We start from the raw sequence: 21,973 nt of genomic DNA, 5'->3' as shown, positions 1-21,973 counted from the left end.
ATGAAGTGAGTGACTTAAGGGTTTTGTAATATCTATTTGGAGTTTAGATTCTTGCAATATATATATATATATATATATATATATATATATGGACTCTTTCAGTGTTTTGTAGGTGATATTCTCTTTAGCTTGTAGAGCATCCGCAGCTGGAGGGCCAAATGCCAAATGTAAGGTACATTTGGCATTTAAACCCAAAATGTGCTCAGCAATTGGAAAGCCATATGGGAAATGTTAAATTTTTTTTGGCATACAGCTACAGTACCATCTTAAATGTAAGATGGTACTGTAGCTGAATGGTATAAAAAAAATTAATTTTTTAATCCTCTCTCCTTATTTTTAACCGGGAATTTCTCTCTCCTCTCTCATTATTTCTATTCTTTTCTCTCTCTTCCTTCTCTCTTTCTCATCTACTCTCTGCTCTCTTCAGACCCAAGACCCCGTGGCTTCCTCAATGGTGAAATCGGATGGGTCGGCGTGGCTCCGATGGGTTTGAATTGGAGCTCCTATGGCTCCGATAGTGATTTCGACGAGGCTAGGCTGGTGGGTTTCTTTGGAGGTGTGGGTTTTGACAACGGTGGAGATCGTGGGTTTTGATGACGGTGGTTCAGTGGGCGTGGGTGTTAATGGTTTTTTTTTTTTTTTTTTTTTTTTTTTTTTTTTTTTTTTTTTTTCTTCTGGGTTTGCTAGTATATGTGATCGACGTTGTGGTGGTTGTGGCATGGCGGAGATTGGTGGGTGGCGAGATCGGTGGAGCTGTGGTGGCTATGGCGTTGTGGTGGCTGTGGCGTGATCGGCGTGGGTGTTAATGGGCTTTTTTTTTTTTTTTTTTTTTTTTTTTTTTTTTTTTTTTTTTTTTTTTTTTCTGGGTTTGCTGGTATGTGATCGGCATTGTGGTGGCTGTGGCGTGGCAGAGATTGGTGGGTGGCGAGATCGGTGGAGCTGTGGTGGCTATGGCGTTGTGGTGGCTGTGGCGTTGTGATCGGCGTGGGTGTTAATGGTTTTTTGTTTTGTTTTTTTTTTTTTTTTTCTGGGTTTGCTGGTATATGTGATCAGCGTTGTGGTGGCTGTGGCGTTGTTATAGGCGTGATGGTTTTTTTTTTTTTTTCCTTTTCTGTTTCGTCGATCTGGGTTGATATGGATGATGGAGGAGTTGTGTGAAGGAGTTGGGTTGATATGGATGATGGATTGGAGGAGGAGGCTGGAAGAAGGTGAAAAGTAAAGTAATGGAGGATTCTGGAAGGGACGCGGGGGAGAAAATTGAGAAAAAACAAAAAAGGAAAAAATATATTTTATTACAAAGATATATTATTTTAATGAGTAGAAGAGGAAAATAGAGTTTTGGGATGTTGGGAGTATTGTAAAATGGTATGGCATAATTAATAAAGTAGCTTTTTGGAATGGTAAAATAAGATGGGATAGCAAAACCGGTTGTGGATGCTAAGGTGTCCGTAGTTTATGATGTTTGATGTGAAAATTCTGATGTGGGGTTGCATCTTAGAAACTTTGTTTGGGAATTTCGTAATTTTCCCTTTATTGTAGTTGTTACTTGTTAGAGCTGTTTTTTTATTTGATTTGATTTGATTTGATTATATATATATATATATATATATAAAACCGAAAATTTTGAAGCTTTCACAATTTTCCACGTCAGCACATCATTAAAATAATAATAATAATAATAATAATAACAAATCTATATATATATATATATATATATATATATAAAACCGAAACTTTTGAAACTTCCACAATTTTCCACGTCAGCACATCATTAAAAAAAAAAAAAAATAATAATAATAACAAATAATAAAACAAAAGAAAAAATGAAAACCATAACCAATGATAAAACAAAAGAAAAAAACGAAAACACCCTGCCTTCTCTTTCACTACCCGACTGCCTTCTCTTTCCCTTTCACGAATACCTTTCCCTCTCACGAATACCGGACCTTCCTCCCACCAGACCTTCCTCTTCTCTGCCTTTTCCTTAGCCCGATTCTCTGCCTCAAAAAAAAAAGAAAACCATAACCAATAATAAAACAAAAAAAAAAAAAAAATGAAAACACCCGACTGCCCAGATTCTGTCATGCAAGCCTCTCCTTCCCCGAAAATCAAAACCCTCTCCTTCCCCAAAATCAAAACCCAAAAACCCAAAACTCAGATGCCGCCGGTGTCATCAAGGAAGCTATGAGCAAAAACCCTCTCCTTCCCCAAAATCAAAACCCAAAAACCCAAAACTCAGATGTCGCCGATGTCATCGAGGAAGCTATGAGCAATCTAACGCAGCCTCTGAAGCAGGTTTTGGAATTTTCTTGAGATTATTATTTTTTTTAAAATTTATTTAACCGTTCATGATTGGTAGTGTTGGAGAATTGGAATTATTAGGATGAGAGGAAAGGAGGATGGTATAACCCAAAAAATCAAAATTTCTTTTTGTGGGTATTGTTGAATATTGCTATATGACTGAAATATTTGTTTTGGGTTTGTCTTTATTTTTTATTTCTATTTTCGTTTGGTGCACATATATCATTGTTATTTAATTTAATAAATAAAAATATCTCATGAAAATTTGGTTTTTCTGTTTTGTTACTAAATGGATTGAATTAACTCACTTATATGTAATGCATAATTTATTGGTCATTAAAGAGGCTTCTTTTATTCATGCTGTATACAAATTACTTGGCTTGTATGGCTAATGTTTTAATGGTGACTGTTTTTTGCTTTGTACTTTTACCTTTCAGAACCAGCCTATTTTCGACATATAAACTTAGTTGGAAATGTCCACACTGTATCCCTTTAGGTTTTTCCTTTTAGAGTAAATAACAAATCTTATTCTGTCTATGAATGACAGTATTTCTCCATGTGCAATGTGGTATTAAACTCTCGAGTCATATCTTCTAGCAGAGGTTTTTTGTGTATATGTCCCTATAGAGTGATTGTTTAATTATGAAGAACAAATATATTATAGATGAAGTTATTTTTAAGCTGTGTTGAGAATTGAGGGGGAAATTATTCTTTTAAGGGAGACAACAAATATATAGTGGCAGCATGTGGCTACAGTTGAAATTGTTACCATCTCCTATGTTTACGCTCTATGAAACAAAAATTAGAAATGGTTTTACTTGCAAATAAACATTGTGTTGAATAGACACTCTTTTTGTTTCACTGACAGCTGGGTGGGTTAAGGCAAAAACACTAAATCTTAGCTATTGAAAAGCATAGCATGACTTTTTTTTATGTTACTTCACAGTAGCAATTCCAAATCTTCAAGCCACTCCACTTATCCCCTTCCTACATTACCACCAAAAATAAAAAACCTTGCAAAAGCCATAAATGTGAGAATTAGTTCTCTTATCACTCTGCACATCCAAATACCTCTTGACATTTATTTGATCAACTTGAATGTCATCTCTGTTTCACTTTCTATTCTATAGAAGTCGTTATTTTTGTTTTGGAGGTTGGGGTTGGTTACTATAGCTGTTTGAGATTCCTAACAGGTGTTTGATAGAATGCCTACAAGATATATTAGTAAATAGACAGTTTAATTATCTATATCGATTAATTATCCTACTTATCTCTCAAATTTTGAATGGTGGTTGCTTTTATTCGACAAAATGATAAAAAGAGTCTCTATAATAGTGCCTGTGAGGTGTTTGATGCTAGGTCTCAATGGGATTCTGCATATGGGGAGCAATGATAAATTTGACAGAATTACAACAATTTTGACTTTTAATTTGCTTAACATCTGAACTTCGAAAAATAACAGGATTGATGTAGGAGAAGGAAAAAAGGTCAATCATGAGAGATGTTCTAGATCGAAGCTTCAGCTGCAATGCATCAGATATCTTGGTCCAGTGAGTCTCATGTCCCTGCTTTATGCTCCCTAACTAGGAAGTAGAATTTGTATTTTGATAAAAAGCAATCATGCATCATGGAACAAACACCATACTTAATTTGAAGTTCAATCATCATGCATTGTAGGCAAAAAGGAAGGCTTATGAAGTTGTGGTTCAAGATGGGAAACTTATCTTCAACCATAGTGGAGAATTCCTTCACACAGTAGGAGGTATCAAAAGTTCATTCTCTTGGGTAAGTATCTTTGATTATTACCTAAACTGCACTATGATTATTACACAATCATTGATTTAACTCTCTCCTTTTTTGTTTTTGTGTGGGTGATTTTGTAGATTTCCATGCACCAATGTATATCTTACATGCCCACATTGTGTGCTACAAATAATAAAATAATGTTATGAACAATGTTAATGTTGTAGCTTCATTGATGGTATGTACTTAAAATGATTTCAAGCAACTTCATTGATGGCATGTACTTAAATGATTTCAAGCAATTGCTTCAAATATTTTTTATTTTCTTGCTCATAGAAATAGCTATTAATACATTATTGCATTGTCTCTATTTAAATGCAATATTTTGAATTTTTTCCATAGAGAGTGGCTTGGTTGAGCCTAATAGCACTACTTCAAATAATTGTGTATTACTTTCAACCCAACATTTGGTGTTTTTGAAATTGATTGTATGTCTTACTTAAGATGTATCCAAAGAGTTTATGAAATTTGGTTTTAATTGTTTATAGAGAGTTGAAACTGAAATATATAGGCATTTCGTTTGATTCCTTTCAAATAGACACTCTTTCAAATATATAGGCATTTGCATGTACTTAAGATGTATCTAAAGGAAATTAGATGCATCTGACACAAATATATGTTGCTGCAAATGATCTCCTCAACAGTTTCCAAGAAGCCAGCATAATCAAAATTGGGGGTCATAAAGAGTAGATAAGCAAAGATACTTAGACTATTTGTTAGCTGTTTCTTTTCAAAGTTTTGAATATTGTGTTTATGAGTTGCTTCTTATAAGAGATAGTGGGATAGGGCCCCATGTGTTTATGTGGCATATTATTCCCTGGCAACAAATGCATGGTCTTGCTAATGTTGTCATGAGATTATTTATACATTTAAATATTCATTTTATCAATAAATTTTTTTATATGATTTATATTGGTGGTAGACTATAAATTGATTTGCAATTGAGCATTATGTGAATTCATATTATGCCCAAATTTGTGTATGAGCTATTGGAATGTTGGCTATAATTTTTTCATCGACATAGAGAAACCAAGGTGTGATCTTTATGTGTTATGTGAAACACCCTAAATTTATAATCAAAGAACATATTTTGCGCCCTTTGTGTGATTATTTGTAATTGTTATTTAACCAACTATCCCGTGCATCGCACGGGTTAGCGAATAGTTATTATTATTATTATTATTATTATATTAGCCTAGGTGTATTCTAGGAAATTAGTGGATTCACACATTTATGAAGTATTACTTGAGAGTTTCTATGGTAAGAAGATTCTATTTCTTTTCTAACATGCCTATAAACGGTGCTGTTTTTCTTCCTGTTAAGATGTTTCTATTATGTTGGACTTCCTATCATTATTGGTTCATATTTTTTTCTTGCTTCCTTCTTTGAATTCAATTAGTTATTTGGACTCTTTCTATATTAGGAAAATTGAGTCCTATAAATTTCTTTACAGGTTTGATTGTTTTGTGAAGTTTTGCTTGCTGCAAAAAAAATTCTACAACCTATAGATAAGCTCCATTGCTTTTATTCTCTGCACTCTCACCTCCTCCTCTTTAGAAGGCATTGCTGCTCTAGTCTCTCCCATATTTTTTTATTTTTTATTTATTTTTTATTAATGCACCCAATAGGACATCAACCTATGATCTTACCCACCACCCAACATGGAAGTGCCATCAAGCCCAAAGGCCATTGGCCGACATGAATTTTTCTTCAATTCATATTTTTCTTTTCCCCCTATCTTATTCACTGGCATCCTCATTTTGGTTGTGTTTACTCTATTAGCGTTTTGTTCCTTGCTTGTGTAGAATCCCCTACTACAGGGCATAGCTACTTTTGTAACTGGTTGTATTTTTTTCACATAAATTCTGAAATGTTATCATTTCAAAGAAATATAAATTAAAAAAACACCAAATGACACAGGAATGTCTATTAATGCAAGGGAACAAATTGTCAAGATTTGTTTCTGTAGTCTTTTGGGACTAAGGCTTTGTTGTTGTTGTTGTAGTAGTAGTGGCACATTGGTTATCTGCTACCAATTCTTTTTTTACGCATCCATTTTAACTTCTTCATTGTAGGCTTTAATGCTTAACTTTCTGTATTTTTTTTGGTCTAATTTCCTTGGATGTGTATTGGTTGCAGGGTCATATGTACCTGTTTGTTCATTATATTTGCTTTTACTCTTAACATATTCGGATTTGAGACGAATATATCTGAAAATGTCTGCTGGGATCGCATCTAGATCGGGAGGACTCATGAAATTTCTTTGGCCTAGACTTCAGCCTATCGATGTTCAGTCTGCTGCCTTGTGGGGTGTCGCCGCCACCACCACTGCTCTTTGGATCGTTCAGGTCAGCTTCCCTTTCCATCCAATCCAATCCAATCCAAAGCCATTTTTTATTCTACTTGTACTTTATAATTATCTATTATTTATTCCTAATCTCATTTTCTAAGAATATGAAAAATATTTGTATTGTGATGGATTGCATCTTTGTATTCGCCAAATCTAAGATTATTTAACGAACAAGAACAGTTTTTGATGCACATGTTTCATTGCGCATATGGTCTATCTCTTTCATTTTTTTTTTTAAACTGATAATTTCATTGAAAAAGTGCAAATGGTGCAAGCCTAATACAAGTTTTATTTAAAAAGTCCCCCTAACAAATGATAATATTTTCTAAGGATTTGTCAGTTGTTAGTTCATTAGTTCATGACCATTCTCTCTTCTTGTACATGGTTGTATTTCACATTTATAAATAATGTCAATGATTAATTGGGTCACCATAAAATGTCTTATATATATAAAAGATATCATATATCATGGTTGTATTGGTTTTAATAGTTGTTGTGGCCTTAGATTTTTTTTGAGATAGTCAGTCATTACATTTTTCTTTTTTATTTATTTATTGAGGTAATAGCAGTTCTTAATTTGTGTTTCAATTAGGTATATTTTATCAGGATTGCAAGCATTAAATAGCACTTTTGCTAGTTGCAGTCATGGTTTTGAAATCCGGACCGGACCATACGGTCCGACCGGAAAAACCGTGAACCTCCCACCATCACGGTTCTTTAAGCTTAAAAACCTGTCTATGTCAAAAAAGCAGGGAACCGTTCGATCCGCGGTTCAACCGCACAGTTCTAAGAATCGTGATCAGACCGCTTCTCACGGTTCTCTTTGAATCTGAACCTTAAAAAAAAAAAAAAAAACACAAAAAAACAAAAGAAAAAGAAACACAATTGCTAGGAAGAACAAGCCTATCTAACTTTGCTTCAATCTCAAAAAACATCTCAAATAATCCAAACACAAAACACAAAACACAAAACAAAATCCAATTCTTACAATGAAGTTGAATTAGAACAAGAAAAAAAAAAAAAAAAGAACATGCCAATCTGACCCAATCTGGTGGTGGGGAGGAGGACGAACGGCGGTGGAGTGGCAGACGAGGTAGTGCTAGTGAACGCTTCATCCTCTGGTGCTGTTTCTCCTCCTTCTTCTTCTTCTTCTTCTTCTTTCTTCTTTTTCTCCTTCTCTTTCTTTTGTCCGTCTGCACTTTCTCTCTTTTAACTCCACTCATTAGTTTTTGTATTATTTTTTTTATTTGTGTTTTTCCAAAGCCCTCCACGTGATTACATTGGAAAGGTAAGAAGAGTTTCAGCCATCCATTTTTTTCACCTTCCCAACATGATGTGACAACTCTCTTAATTGTTAAGTACTTTTAATTAATATTTACAATTTTTTTTTTAAAGAAAAAATCTAATACCGAAATTTGTCTTAGCTTTTTTTGGTTGTTAGCTATTTTTTTTGGTTGTAATTCTGATGGGATAGAGAGTAGGTAGTAGAGGAAAAATAATGGGTTTATATATATTTGATAGGTATTCAAATTTACAATTGTGCCCAAAAAAATATAAAATTGTGTGATTCTAAAATTATTTTAATTTAAGACTATTAAATAATTTAAAAATTTTATTTTATTTAATATAATATAAGTGTCCTTCTAATTAGTATATTATTATTGCTATCACAAGTTTAACTAATCAACATATAAATAAATAAAGAATACCATATCTACCTTTACTTAGTATTTAGTATTTCTTATTTGTTTTGGGAAAGTTATGATATAAAAAATATATTTGAAAGATAGATTTTTATATTTAATTAAATTATTTTAGTTAATTTTTATATTTATACTAATTTAATATAATTATTTATATTTAAATAATTATTAAATTAATTATGACGTCATCACGGTTCGATCCCGGTTCGACCTCGGTTCAACCTTCAAAACCTTGAACCTCTCTCTTTTAGGTTTCATTGAACGGTCCGGGTTTCAAAACCTTGGTTGCAGTATGATTGTTTAATTTTTGTGCAAGAACTTGTTTTTTCATTCTAGGTATCTATGGATCTTTTTCTATCTTTTTTTTGAACATTGTTTGTATATGTTTGATTTTGCTTCGCGAAAGGGATTAGTGGTCTAGGGATAAGAGTAACACCGTGATCGACTGATTGTATGTATTTTGTTGTGTAAAAAAAGTGAGTAAATTTATATTTACAAATTTGGGTTTTTTATTTTTTATTTATTTATTATTTATTTATTTATTTTTTCTTTTTTTGGTTTTTCTTTAAGCTCAGAACTAACAGTTTGACTCAGATGAATATACTTGTGCTTTTCCGGCAAACAAAAATTGAAAGCAGTTATGATTTGGGAAAGAAAAAACAATTGTTAACTTTTCTTACCTTATGTGTTTTAGACATCTAATTAGCCGTATCATGCAATTTTGTAGAATGTGCTAATAAGTTTGTGTTAGTTATGTTTATAAGCATTTGACATTTTAAGGTAGTTAACTTTTCTTGGCTAATGGTTTTCTCTTGCACAGAACACGAGAATGGAGAAACCCAATCTGGACGAATTCTACCACGTATTTACCAGTTGCGCAGTCAAAATTCATCGACTACCGCATGATGGGTGATGGTTCCAAGTGTGAAAGCTGGAAAGAATTCAAGACAAGTTGTTTAGGGAATTTCGTGAAGAATTTTGTGAGGAAGAGCCTGGGCCAAGGTGTAAGGCTGTATTGTTCCCTCCAAATCAAGTACTTCCTCTTTATTTTCGCTATAAATTCAAACTATTTGTTTGATTCCGATTTTACTGTCTCTGTTCGTATTTTGTAATTTCTCGTTCTTATTCTGATCTTCTATATATGTTAAGCATTACATCTTAGATCTGAACTTATTTGATCCTTCGTGATTCTATTTGTGTTTTGCAATGATAATTAGAAAATCAAATTCATCAACTTCGACGTTCACTATCTCAGGCAATATATATTGAATAAATAATTACTGTAAATGGTTACTTATGTTGGTTAATGGTTTGTTTGATTGTGGTATTGTTAATAATCATTTTTCCTAAATTCAAAATCCAAAAAAGAAATAAAAAATTTACTTACAAAAACAAAAGTTCAATTCTAATTGTTTCGATTCTGTAGGTATGTCAATGTACATTGCACTTTTCTATTTTGTTTTTATAAAGAAATTAATGGCAGTCTAATTATTTTTACTCTGGCTCTTTCTTTAATTTCTTATTTCCTTATGATTATCCTCTTTCTTCTTTTCTATTTTTCTTTTTTCTATGCATTTGTAGGTTAAAGCTTAGTCATTGCTTTTCTTCTTCTTTTTTATTGCAATATTACTGTGAATTTCTTTGATTACAATATTATAATACAACAACTGTGGAATTTGGATGAGTATCAAATTGTATAAAAGAAATACAAATTGTGCAATTTGGATAAGTATCAAATTGTATAAAAGAAATACAAATTGTGCAATTTGGATAAGTATCACGTATTAATTAATTATATTGCACTTACCTCTATTTCGAAGCATAAAATATATAGGCAAAGGAGAGTGATTGACCATTATATACATATTACTAATATATTTGTAAAAAAAATAAATAAATAAAAATAAAATGCCATAGACTGAGAAAAATGGAACAATTATTACTAAATAATAGACTAACTTTTACGGGTAAAAACCTAAAATGTGGCGGTTTTATTTATTTATTTATTTTTTCTTTAAAGATAAAATTGTAAAATCATGGAGAAAATTGCTTCTAAATAACAGGCAAAATTTTAGGAATAAAAATACCGGGTAAAAACCTAAAAACGTTTTTTTTTTTCCTCTTTTCTTTAAAGATATAATTATAAAATCATAGAAAAAATGGCTTCTAAATAATAGGCAAACTTTTAGGAATAAAAATACCTAAACATGGGTTTTTAAAATTTTATTTTTTTGCTTGAAATTGTAAAAAAAATTATCAAAGCAACGTTCAAGGATCACAATTTATTAACTGAAACAATAAAAGTAATGGATTTATTTTTCACCAAAACTCTATTGGATATTGTTATCCTTAAACATAGCAATTTATCCTTAACAATATTGCACAATCCAAAATCCTGAATCTCAACCGTCAAACATAATAAGGAAAGTAAAAAAAATAAAATGTAAAACAAAAAGATAATTTAGGATTCTAAAATCCTAAAACATGATTTTTTTTAAAAATTTTTTATAATGGGAAACTGTGCTGGTTAGTAGGCCATTAGTAGAGAATCTGAAATCCTAAAATTTAGGATTTTTTTTTTTTTTTTTGGACTTGAATTGTAAAAAAAAAAAAAAAAAATACTACAAAATTTTAGTCTTAAGTATAGTACCTTAGGTGTTATTCCTTAAGTTATTTTCTTAAAATTTAGTCATGTGGTTACTTAAATAAAAAATACTAGCCTCTGAGCATGCGCGTCAGAGGCTCTTCTATTTTTTTCGGTAAAAGTTAATTGTGGGGTCATGGGCCCAGATCATACAATTGGGTTTTGGGCTTAAGGACCAAGCCAAGGATAAGGGGTTGTCCAAGGATGGGTAAGTATAGCCAAGGAAACCCATACTAGTGGATAAGGAAGACAATATTGAACATAATGGCCTAGGAGTTTGTGCCGAGGATGAATTTGTCCTCGGCTAGCCAAGACCGAGGTCCGTAAAGGATGCCTGCCATCTAGGGGTGCGATCCATGAAGTTCTGAAAATATGGATAAGCCTTGCAAGAACAAAAGATAGAGAAGAATCCCAAAATATCTTGGGAAAAGCTACTGTCACCGCATTGAATGCACCCTAGCCAACTCCCTGGCCGCATTAATGAGGAAATGACCTCTGCACAGTATTAATGCAACCCTACAACCACCCCAGAAGACTTCTAGAGTGGGTTGATGGGACAAGTATCAGCATAAACCATCAATTATCCACGTGTAGGGTAGAGATGAAAGAAAATATGTAGTATAAATAAGAGTAGAGACCCCAGAGATCAGGGGCTGGGAAAAAATGCCAAGAACCAGAGCCTCCCAGACCGTATCAAGGAGAAAGACTCCTCGAGCGAACACGGTTTAAGTTTGTATGAACACCATGTCTAACCACCGTTCGGTGACCAAGGCCTAGCCTTTCAGATCCATGCTCTACAAATTATATTGTTTGGGCCTCTTTTACGTGCGAACCCAATATCATTTTGTGGTCGTTACAAATTGAGTCCTTACAATTGGCGCTGTCTGTGGGAAGGCTTGTGTGTTGGCACAGGCAGTGGGTCGAGAAAGTCCCCCTATCACCTCCAACAGCCCGTTGTAGTGCTCTAAAGTAAAGTTCCATTAGGGGCTACGCTTTTTCATTAGGGGCTATACTTCGAAGCGTCAGTAACGCGGATGGTTCTAGGGGCTTGGCCAAGGGGTTAATCTTCCTAAACCAATGTCCCACGGCTTGGCCGAGGGGCTAATTCCCCCCCCCCCTCCACTTAATGAAAATATCTAAGTTTTGGACAGAACCAAGGTATTGTATAGTCCTCGGACTCAAGCCTATGGGGAAACCAACTACTTAAAAGCTAAGTTTTGGACAGAACCAAGGTATTACATGGTCCTCGGACTCAAACCTATGGGGAAACCAACTACTTAAAAACTAAGTTTTGGACAGAACCAAGGTACTGTATGGTCCTCGGACTCAAGCCTATGGGGAAACCAACTACTTAAAAGCTAAGTTTTGGACAGAACCAAGGTATTGCATGGTCCTCGGACTCAAACCTATGGGGAAACCACCTGCTTAAAAGCTAAGTTTTAGACAGAACTAAGGTATTGCATGGTCCTCGGACTCAAACCTATAGGGAAACCAACTACTTAAAAGCTAAGTTTTGGACAGAACCAAGGTATTGCATGGTCTTCGGACTCAAACATATGGGGAAACCAACTACTTAAAGAAATATCTAAGTTTTGGACAGAACCAAGGTATTGCATGGTCCTCGGACTCAAACTTATGGGGAAACCAACTACTTAAAGAAATATCTAAGTTTTGGACAGAACCAAGGTATTGCATGGTCCTCGGACTCAAACCTATGGGGAAACGAACTACTTAAAGAAATATATAAGTTTTGGACAGAACCAAGGTATTGTATGGTCCTCGGATTCAAACTTATGGGGAAACCAACTACTTAATGAAAATATCTAAGTTTTGGACAGAATCAAGATATTATATGGTCCTCGGATTCAAACCTACGCTAAACAAAACCTACGCTAAACAGAACCTTAGCCATGCATGAGTCCTCGGACCACAGGCTTTGGGAAAATTAACACACATAACATCTTTGTATAAGTTTCAAGACAGACCCAAAATTATAACCAACTCCTCAGATTGGTAGCTTTGAAAGGAGCAATTTACAGTACAAATATGGGGCGCGTGAAACGGCACTCCCCCCGGTGTAAATCAAAGGATCAAAGCAGAATTAACTCTTAAGAATTCGAAACCCCACCTTTTTCCTCGGAAGAGAGGAAAAAACCGGAGTTTTGAGGGGCTATTGTGGGGTCATGGGCCCAGATCATACAATTGGGTTTTGGGCTTAAGGCCTAAGCTGAGGATAAGGGGTTGTCCGAGGATGGGTAAGTATAGCCAAGGAAACCCATACTAGTGGATAAGGAAGACAATATTGAACATAATGGCCTAGGAGTTTGTGTCGAGGATGAATTTGTCCTCTGCTAGCCAAGGCTGAGGTCCGTAAAGGATGCCTGCCATCTAAGGGTGCGATCCATGAAGTTCTGGAAATATGGATAAGCCTTGCAAGAACAAAAGACAGAGAAGAATCCCAAAATATCTTGGGAAAAGCTACTGTCACCGCATTGAATGCACCTCAGCTAACTCCCTGGCCGCATTAATGAGGAAGTGACCTCTGCACTGTATTAATGCAACCCTACAACCACCCCAGAAGACTTCTAGAGGGGGTTGATGGGACAAGTATCAGCATAAACCATCAATTATCCACGTGTAGGGTAGAGATGAAAGAAAATATGTAGTATAAATAAGAGTAGAGACCTCAGAGATCAGGGGCTGGGAAAAAATGCCAAGAACCAGAGCCTCCCAGACCGTATCAAGGAGAAAGACTCCTCGAGCGAACACGGTTTAAGTTTGTATGAACACCATGTCTAACCACCGTTCGGTGACCAAGGCCTAGCCTTTCAAATCCACGCTCTACAAATTATATTGTTTGGGCCTCTTTTACGTGCGAACCCAATATCATTTTGTGGTCGTTACAAATTGAGTCCTTACAATTGGCGCTGTCTGTGGGAAGGCTTGTGTGTTGGCACAGGCGGTGGGTCGAGAAAGTCCCCCTATCACCTCCAACAGCTCGTTGTAGTGCTCTAAAGTAAAGTCCCATTAGGGGCTACGCTTTTTCATTAGGGGCTATACTTCGAAGCGTCAGTAACGCGGATGGTTCTAGGGGCTTGGCCGAGGGGTTAATCTTTCCAAACCAATGTCCCATGGCTTGGCCGAGGGGCTAATTCCCCCCCCCCCCCTTCCCCCACTTAATGAAAATATCTAAGTTTTGGACAGAACCAAGGTATTGTATAGTCCTCGGACTCAAGCCTATGGGGAAACCAACTACTTAAAAGCTAAGTTTTGGACAGAACCAAGGTATTACATGGTCCTCGGACTCAAACCTATGGGGAAACCAACTACTTAAAAACTAAGTTTTGGACAGAATCAAGGTATTGTATGGTCCTCGGACTCAAGCCTATGGGGAAACCAACTACTTAAAAGCTAAGTTTTGGACAGAACCAAGGTATTGCATGGTCCTCGGACTCAAACCTATGGGGAAACCAACTGCTTAAAAGCTAAGTTTTGGACAGAACTAAGATATTGCATGGTCCTCGGACTCAAACCTATGGGGAAACCAACTACTTAAAAGCTAAGTTTTGGACAGAACCAAGGTATTGCATGGTCTTCGGACTCAAACATATGGGGAAACCAACTACTTAAAGAAATATCCAAGTTTTGGACAGAACCAAGGTATTGCATGGTTCTCGGACTCAAATCTATGGGGAAACCAACTACTTAAAGAAATATCTAAGTTTTGGACAGAACCAAGGTATTGCATGGTCCTCGGACTCAAACCTATGGGGAAACGAACTACTTAAAGAAATATATAAGTTTTGGACAGAACCAAGGTATTGTATGGTCCTCGGACTCAAACTTATGGGGAAACCAACTACTTAATGAAAATATCTAAGTTTTGGACAGAATCAAGATATTATATGGTCCTCGGATTCAAACCTACGCTAAACAAAACCTACGCTAAACAGAACCTTAGCCATGCATGAGTCCTCGGACCACAGGCTTTGGGAAAATTAACACACATAACATCTTTGTATAAGTTTCAAGACAGACCCAAAATTATAACCAACTCCTCAGATTGGTAGCTTTGAAAGGAGCAATTTACAGTACAAATATGGGGCGCGTGAAACGGCACTCCCCCGGGTGTAAATCAAAGGATCAAAGCAGAATTAACTCTTAAGAATTCAAAACCCCACCTTTTTCCTCAGATGAGAGGAAAAACCGGAGTTTTGAGGGGCTATTGTGGGGTCATGGGCCCAGATCATACAATTGGGTTTTGGGCTTAAGGCCTAAGCCAAGGATAAGGGGTTGTCCGAGGATGGGTAAGTATAGCCAAGGAAACCCATACTAGTGGATAAGGAAGACAATATTGAACATAATGGCCTAGGAGTTTGTGTCGAGGATGAATTTGTCCTCGGCTAGCCAAGGCTGAGGTCCGTAAAGGATGCCTGCCATCTAGGGGTGCGATCCATGAAGTTCTGGAAATATGGATAAGCCTTGCAAGAATAAGAGACAGAGAAGAATCCCAAAATATCTTGGGAAAAGCTACTGTCACCGCATTGAATGCACCCCAGCTAACTCCCTCGCCGCATTAATGAGGAAGTGACCTCTGCACAGTATTAATGCAGCCCTACAACCACCCCAGAAGACTTCTAAAGGGGGTTGATGGGACAAGTATCAGCATAAACCATCAATTATCCACGTGTAGGGTAGAGATGAAAGAAAATATGTAGTATAAATAAGAGTAGAGATCCCAGAGATCAGGGGCTGGGAAAAAAGGCCAAGAACCAGAGCCTCCCAGACCGTATCGAGAAGAAAGACTCCTCGAGCGAACACGGTTTAAGTTTGTATGAACACCATGTCTAACCACCATTCGGTGACCAAGGCCTAGCCTTTCAAACCCATGCTCTACAAATTATATTGTTTGGGCCTCTTTTACGTGCGAACCCAATATCATTTTGTGGTCGTTACAAATTGAGTCCTTACATTAATAATATGCATAAATTATAATTTGGGATTAATGTATTTCTGAATCACAAAAAAAACCTAGGGGTGTGATGAGTGTTAAGTGTTTGTGGTAAAATAATTTTTTCATCACACCCTTAGGTTTTTTTTCTTGATTGGAAAATATATTAAAGACAAATTATAGTTTATGCATATTATTAACTTTTACCCAAAAAAATAGAAGAGCTCACGCGCGTGCTCAGAGGCTAGTTTTAATTATATCACAGTTCATTAGTGGTGATTAATTTCATTTTGTTAAGAATGTAAAATCACTGATAGCATGCAACATCTATAATGTAATCTTTTATGAGAAAAATAAAATTTATCTTCTTCTTACTGAATTTAAAAAAAATTTCTAAAATAAATTATTGAAGTTTTAAAATTTATGCTGTACTCTTATTTAAGTTAGAATCTTTTTATCCCCTTTCATCTCTGCGTAGAGAATATTGTAAATGGATATTCCTCTCTATGGGGCTTATGTGCAGTACAACTTCCTAGATGAGCGACTTGTCAATTGATTAGATTAGAGGATGTTTTTAATTTTGTAATCTTGATATTTGTACAAGATCACTAACATAATTTGTGTATGTGCTAGAGTGGCTATTGCTTATTACTTTCTTGGTAACATAATTTTTATCCCATACTTATTGCATTATTATGTAATAACTAAATTATTTTGATTTTTCTTATTTTATGGAAGACCTATTGCATAAATTTGTTTTAAAATTTATTTGTTTAACTTCCCAAATGCAGGTCTTTTATGGGCTAGAATATGCAGGTCTTTTATGGGCTGGAATATGCAGGTCCTTTAAATTTTATCAATTTTTTCCTGGTCGATGCATCTTCTGGCTCTCATGCATACGGTGCTGAAGCAAATGCATCTTCTACATCAAATGTTGACAAGCTTCATCAAGAAATCTCAGTTCGTTCACTAATAGTCATAATTCCATTGATTATTGTGTGGACACACACACATATTCGTTGGAGTATTTTCAAGAAAATCCAAAGAGGAGGTACAAGAGAAGAAGATGTTGCTGGAAAAGCTACAAGTCAGAATGAATGAATCAGAAGCAAAGGCCAAGAAGCTTATAATGTCATTCGAGAATCTTCTCAAAAAGAAACCCGAGGTTTATTATTTGAAAAAACTTAATATCTGTTTAATGGTAGTTATTTGAAAACATAAAAAGAAAGAATAAAGAAAACATAAAGAACGAATAAAAAAAGAATATTTAAATGAAATGGTAAAATAATAGAAGTTTTGATATTTGGTGGATTGTAAATTGGTATGTTAAAATTGATAAAGCAGGAATTGAACTGAAATTGTAAATGCTCAAATATTGAGCAGTCTTGATAAGTATGCTCTAATGGTTTAGTCATAAAATCAGCACTTGTATTAAAGGTTTAATGTTCAATTTAATCATTACCCGTGATAGTGGCTGCATGATTTGAACTCAAAATACTATGATAATTTCTCATGGATAAAACTATTAAATCTGATTATGCTGGACATTATAGCAAGCGGCGTTTATCGTAAAGTTAACTCAAAGAACTTGCAATCCATAATAATGGGACACGTTTGTGTATTTGGGATAACACTCGATTAGAGTCCGTAGACGTTATATTTGTGTATTTGTTGATACTGTCATACTGGCTTTAGAATTGTGTTGCTTTATTGGGTTTTGGTATGATTTATGTTCTGAGGTTGGAGACGGTTTTTTTTTTTTTTTTTTTTTTTTTTTTTTTTTTTTTTTGTTCTGCAGGGAGTTATGAAGGCAATAAATGTGAACAAGATGACATCTGCTGGGTGTAGAGTGAAAATATGGATTGTAGATTGGTTTGCCCAGCTAACCAATAAGATGGGAGGTGAGTTGAAGAAAATTGATGTTGTTGGCCGCTACCTCATTGAGATTTGGAAGGCCGTTGGGATGGATATTGATGGAGGGAAGGTGGAGTTTCTATGGTCCTCGAAGGAGATAAACTGAATCAAGCTCATGAGTACTAGCCTCTTGTGGTGGATATAGCACAAAGGAATACGGTTTCAAGGATAAAAAGGTGAATTATTGTATGATGATTATTATTATTACTTTAACTAGTCACAGACCCGCACGTTGCGCGTGATTATTTTTTATGGTGATCTCATTATTATTATTATTATTTTGTAATTTGAACTAATTTAATGAAAAGTAATGCATTTCATAATCATATTTATCACAAAATAATTTTTTATTATTTTAGAATTGTTTTATTTAAAATTTGAAACCTTAATTCTACCATAGTTGGTTGACTAATTTTTACATCTCTAAGTCAATTAAACACGTTTTGCATACTACATGTAAACCTTCTTTTCCATAAGGGTTGAAATAATGTGCGTAATATATATTTTTTCTATGGAAGTTAAAAAGAATAAAATTCACCTTGTCTTGATGTTTTCTAAAAATTAAATTTGGAGATTCTCTTTAAATAATTGTGAAAATTCCAAGCAATAATTCAGAAGGTAATACATGTTACATGTTCATGCTTTGATTGTGTAATTGTATGATTGATTTGGGTTGTAATTTATAAGTTGAATATGGTGGTGTATATCCAAAAGGGCCTAATTATATTATTTAGGATATTTAATATAGTGTTGTGTGTGATTTATAGATCTAGAGTAGCGACGGTGGTAGTAATTAAAAATTGGTTTTTCATTGTCTTTTAAGTTAATAAAAACCTTACATCTACTTTTTTTTTTTCAAAAAACCTTTACATATTTTTTTAACGTGAATCTTTATATATACCTTAATAAGTAAACCCTATATAGTTCATTTTCTTAGATGCATAAAAAAAAGACATCTATTCCATAATAATAGTGGCTAATTAGTTTTTTCATGTTCTCATTTATAATGTTTCTTACTATTATCATATTTTACTGGCTGTTGATTTTCATAATAGAGGCATTAAATGAGAGTTAAATTCTTCAAACCTTTCATTAGATTTTAAAAGTCATGGTGTGTGAAGAATATAAGCATTTAAGGACTTTTTTATATATTTTATTATTTATAAATAATGTTAAATAAAATGTCAAAAAAAAGATTTTGAAAATTTTCATCTTTATTTCTTATATATTTCTATTATTACTGAAGAACGTTTTCCTTTTAGTTTTGATAATAAATATGATTTTCTAGATTAGAGTTTGATTAGTTTTAAGTTTAAATTTTGTATGATTTTATTTAATTGTTGATTATATGATTTAATTAAGTGAATTTAATGATTTATTTATTTGCATTGTAAAGTTTATAATAACATTCATAGGGTCATCTTTAATTAATTTTTACTCCTTTAGCCGTCGGTCTCTTTGTTTTCCAATTAACGGTTACTAATTAATTTATTTAATTGACATTTGATTTCTTTTACTAATCTCTTTCTCTCCCTCTTTGTTAACATCCTATCGTTTTCCCAAATTTGATGATAATTCTAATGTACTGAATATGCATATTGTAACGTTTATTTTTATTTTTATTTTACTCCCTTTTGCTACCATTAAGTTAGTACATCCATAACTATTAGTTTATTATTTTATGATATGTTTGGTTTGATATTATTATTATTATAAATTTAGTGTTTCTAAAATAGCATGTTTTTTGTATTCTCTTTTTCTATTAATGCATTGTAACTTTTTATGGGAATACTTTATAAGAAAATTGTTTATTTATTTTTTTATTTATATTATAAAATTGAGTGTTTCTAAATTGATATTTGTTTTGTATTTCATTTTTCCATTGATGCATTGTAACATTTCATGGGAAGACTTTATAAGACCAATTTTTATTTATTGAATAAAATATTATACGTTTAATTTTTAAAAAAATGAGAGAAAATATAAATAATTATGATATGGAGGATGTTGCTAAATTTAAATGTTGAGTAAAATAAGATGAGAAAAAAAATAATAAAAATGAAATGTATAGCAATAAACACCATATTATTTTAGTTATGCTATGTAATAAAATAATATTATATTTTTATATACTATCTTTATAATGCAATAATATAACATTTAACAATCAATGTGAATAAAAAAGATAACAACATAAAATATAAAACTAAATCGTATCAAGCTGGATTACCTGTCAATTCCAATTTTAGCAAACTAACTGACTTCTAGTAGTCTAAAACTGATTTCTGCGATGCATTTGGTGGAGCTTTCAATACTACATCAGTATGTTTTGATGGTCAACCTGTTACACTAAAATTAAAAAAATATATATATATATATATATATACCAAAAATTGAAGGAATATATATATATATATATATATATATATATTTATAGAGAGAGAGAGAGAGAGGGGGGGGGGGCTTTTGTGTGTGGAAAAATAGAAATTATGCATGGAATAAGAGGGAGAATGACAATTTTATAGCATGAGGATAAGAATAAGAAGAGTAAAAAATAAAGGAAGATAAAAAGATAGAATAATATTAATATTGAGAGTAGTGGGGATATGAAAAGTGGAAATGGAATGAGAAAGGTTGAAGAAAGTTAAGGTAAAGAGTAGTGGGGATATAAAAAGTTAAAATGGAATTGAAAATTTAATAATAAAAAAATTGAAAAAAAATTGATAATGACATAACTGCTGACGTGGCTCAATGGAAGCGTAGCAACATTAAATACTACGTTTCAACTTTTAGTAATATATTGATATGTTGGTGATGTGGTCGTTATTTTTACTTCTATTATATTTTGCTGTAGGTGTGGTCACATTATGGGTCGAAGTGATGAGGAAGAGTTCACTGCAGCACAAATTTTCTACCCATGCATGCAATGTGCTTATGTGTTTTTTTCTTGAAGGTGCTTCCTTCTTCACTTCTAGTTTGTGAATGAACCATTTGATTTTGTGGAAAAACAATTTTTTTTTCAACTGTCTGAATTTTTTATAAAATAAATAGGCCGACATTTGCCAACTGGGAATGGATCATCGAAAGGTGAATGTACTTGCAAGAGAGTACTCTGCTGACATGAAGAGGAAAAACAAGCCTATTATTTTGTCACACCATATGTTCCTAATTCTTTATACTGACTATTTGTCTAATTATTTTTGTATCCTGTAACATTTTGTGTATAGTTGTGTGGTCTTTATTTGTTTTACTTACTGGTAATTTACAAACATTTTACCCAGTTTACAACAAGGTCAGGAGAAGATGTCAAAAAGTGATCCACTATCTTCAATTTTTATGGAAGATGACGAGGTAGGGTGCATGTATAGGGGTATCAAATTGCCATTTAGGGGTTACATTGTGTTTTCTTTATTAGTTGCGCATAGCATAAGGATAGTGGATTATAAAACGAGGTTAACCTTAGATTTAGTCTGCCTCCATGTTGTAGGCCAAAGTAAATTTGAAGATAAAGAGAGCATACTGTCCTCCAGATATTGTGGAAGGGAATCCATGCTTGGAGTATGTGAAGTACCTCATTTTATCTTGGTTTAAAAAGTTTGTAATAGAGCGCAGTGCAGAGAATGGTGGTGATAAGTAAATCATAAGGATTTTATTATGAAAGCTTTACTTATTTTATTTAGTTAATGCTACGACATCTACCTTTTCACATGATGGTCAACCCTTGCATCTTGTTCAAAGTGCGTGCTCCTTAAGTAATTTCTATAGTTGCTTGAGCTATTTTTCCAAAATCATTTTTCATTGGGAATAGTAACTCAAATTGTTTTCTTCCAATGTAAGTTTTCTCTACAATCCAAGAGCTTCGAAAGCTTTGAAGAATTGGTTGCTTACTATGAAAGTGGAAAGCTACATCGAGCTGATCTTAAACCAGCCTTGGCAAAGGCTTTCAATAAGATACTAGAGGTATGTTGTTTCCATTTATCCATTTAGCTCTAATTAATGCTTCTTAGGTAGATTGATTCCCCATCACTTTGGGGAGTGATGCCACTACTTTACACATTTTGGATAAATGATGTTGGACTTTTGCAACCCATTACCATGTTGAAGCTATGATTAAATTGCTAGGACCTTAATTTGATTGGCCCACATCCTTTAGGGTATGTTTGGAACTGCCCCATCCAAACATAGGGTGAATTTTTTGGAAGGGTGGGGCTATTGCAAAGTATGCTCAAGGGAGCCTATAAAACATCAAATTCGTTAATTCTGTGGTCTAACTTCTTTGTTCTATCTGTTTGTAGCGTGTAAGAGAA

At 33.8% G+C, this 21,973-nt stretch overlaps 1 long non-coding RNA gene across 2 annotated transcripts; it reads left to right on the top strand.

The window, feature by feature from the left end:
* The first annotated feature begins 1,807 nt into the window (after positions 1–1,807).
* Positions 1,808–20,620, top strand: LOC126698599 (uncharacterized). 2 transcript variants are annotated; one of them, XR_007646512.1, is made up of 8 exons: positions 1,808–2,295; positions 3,764–3,851; positions 3,979–4,086; positions 6,244–6,452; positions 8,978–9,190; positions 16,544–16,917; positions 17,551–17,842; positions 20,521–20,620. It is a non-coding gene; the product is annotated as an uncharacterized LOC126698599 (long non-coding RNA). The 2 variants fall into 2 exon arrangements; XR_007646511.1 differs by lacking the exons at positions 16,544–16,917; positions 17,551–17,842; positions 20,521–20,620 and having other exon boundaries at positions 1,847–2,295; positions 8,978–9,353.
* Positions 20,621–21,973: the final 1,353 nt, after the last annotated feature.

This window comes from Quercus robur, chromosome 9 (assembly GCF_932294415.1).
Source record: "Quercus robur chromosome 9, dhQueRobu3.1, whole genome shotgun sequence".
In the NCBI taxonomy this organism is placed as follows: domain Eukaryota; kingdom Viridiplantae; phylum Streptophyta; class Magnoliopsida; order Fagales; family Fagaceae; genus Quercus; species Quercus robur.
This window is presented reverse-complemented; position numbering and strand designations above follow the sequence as displayed.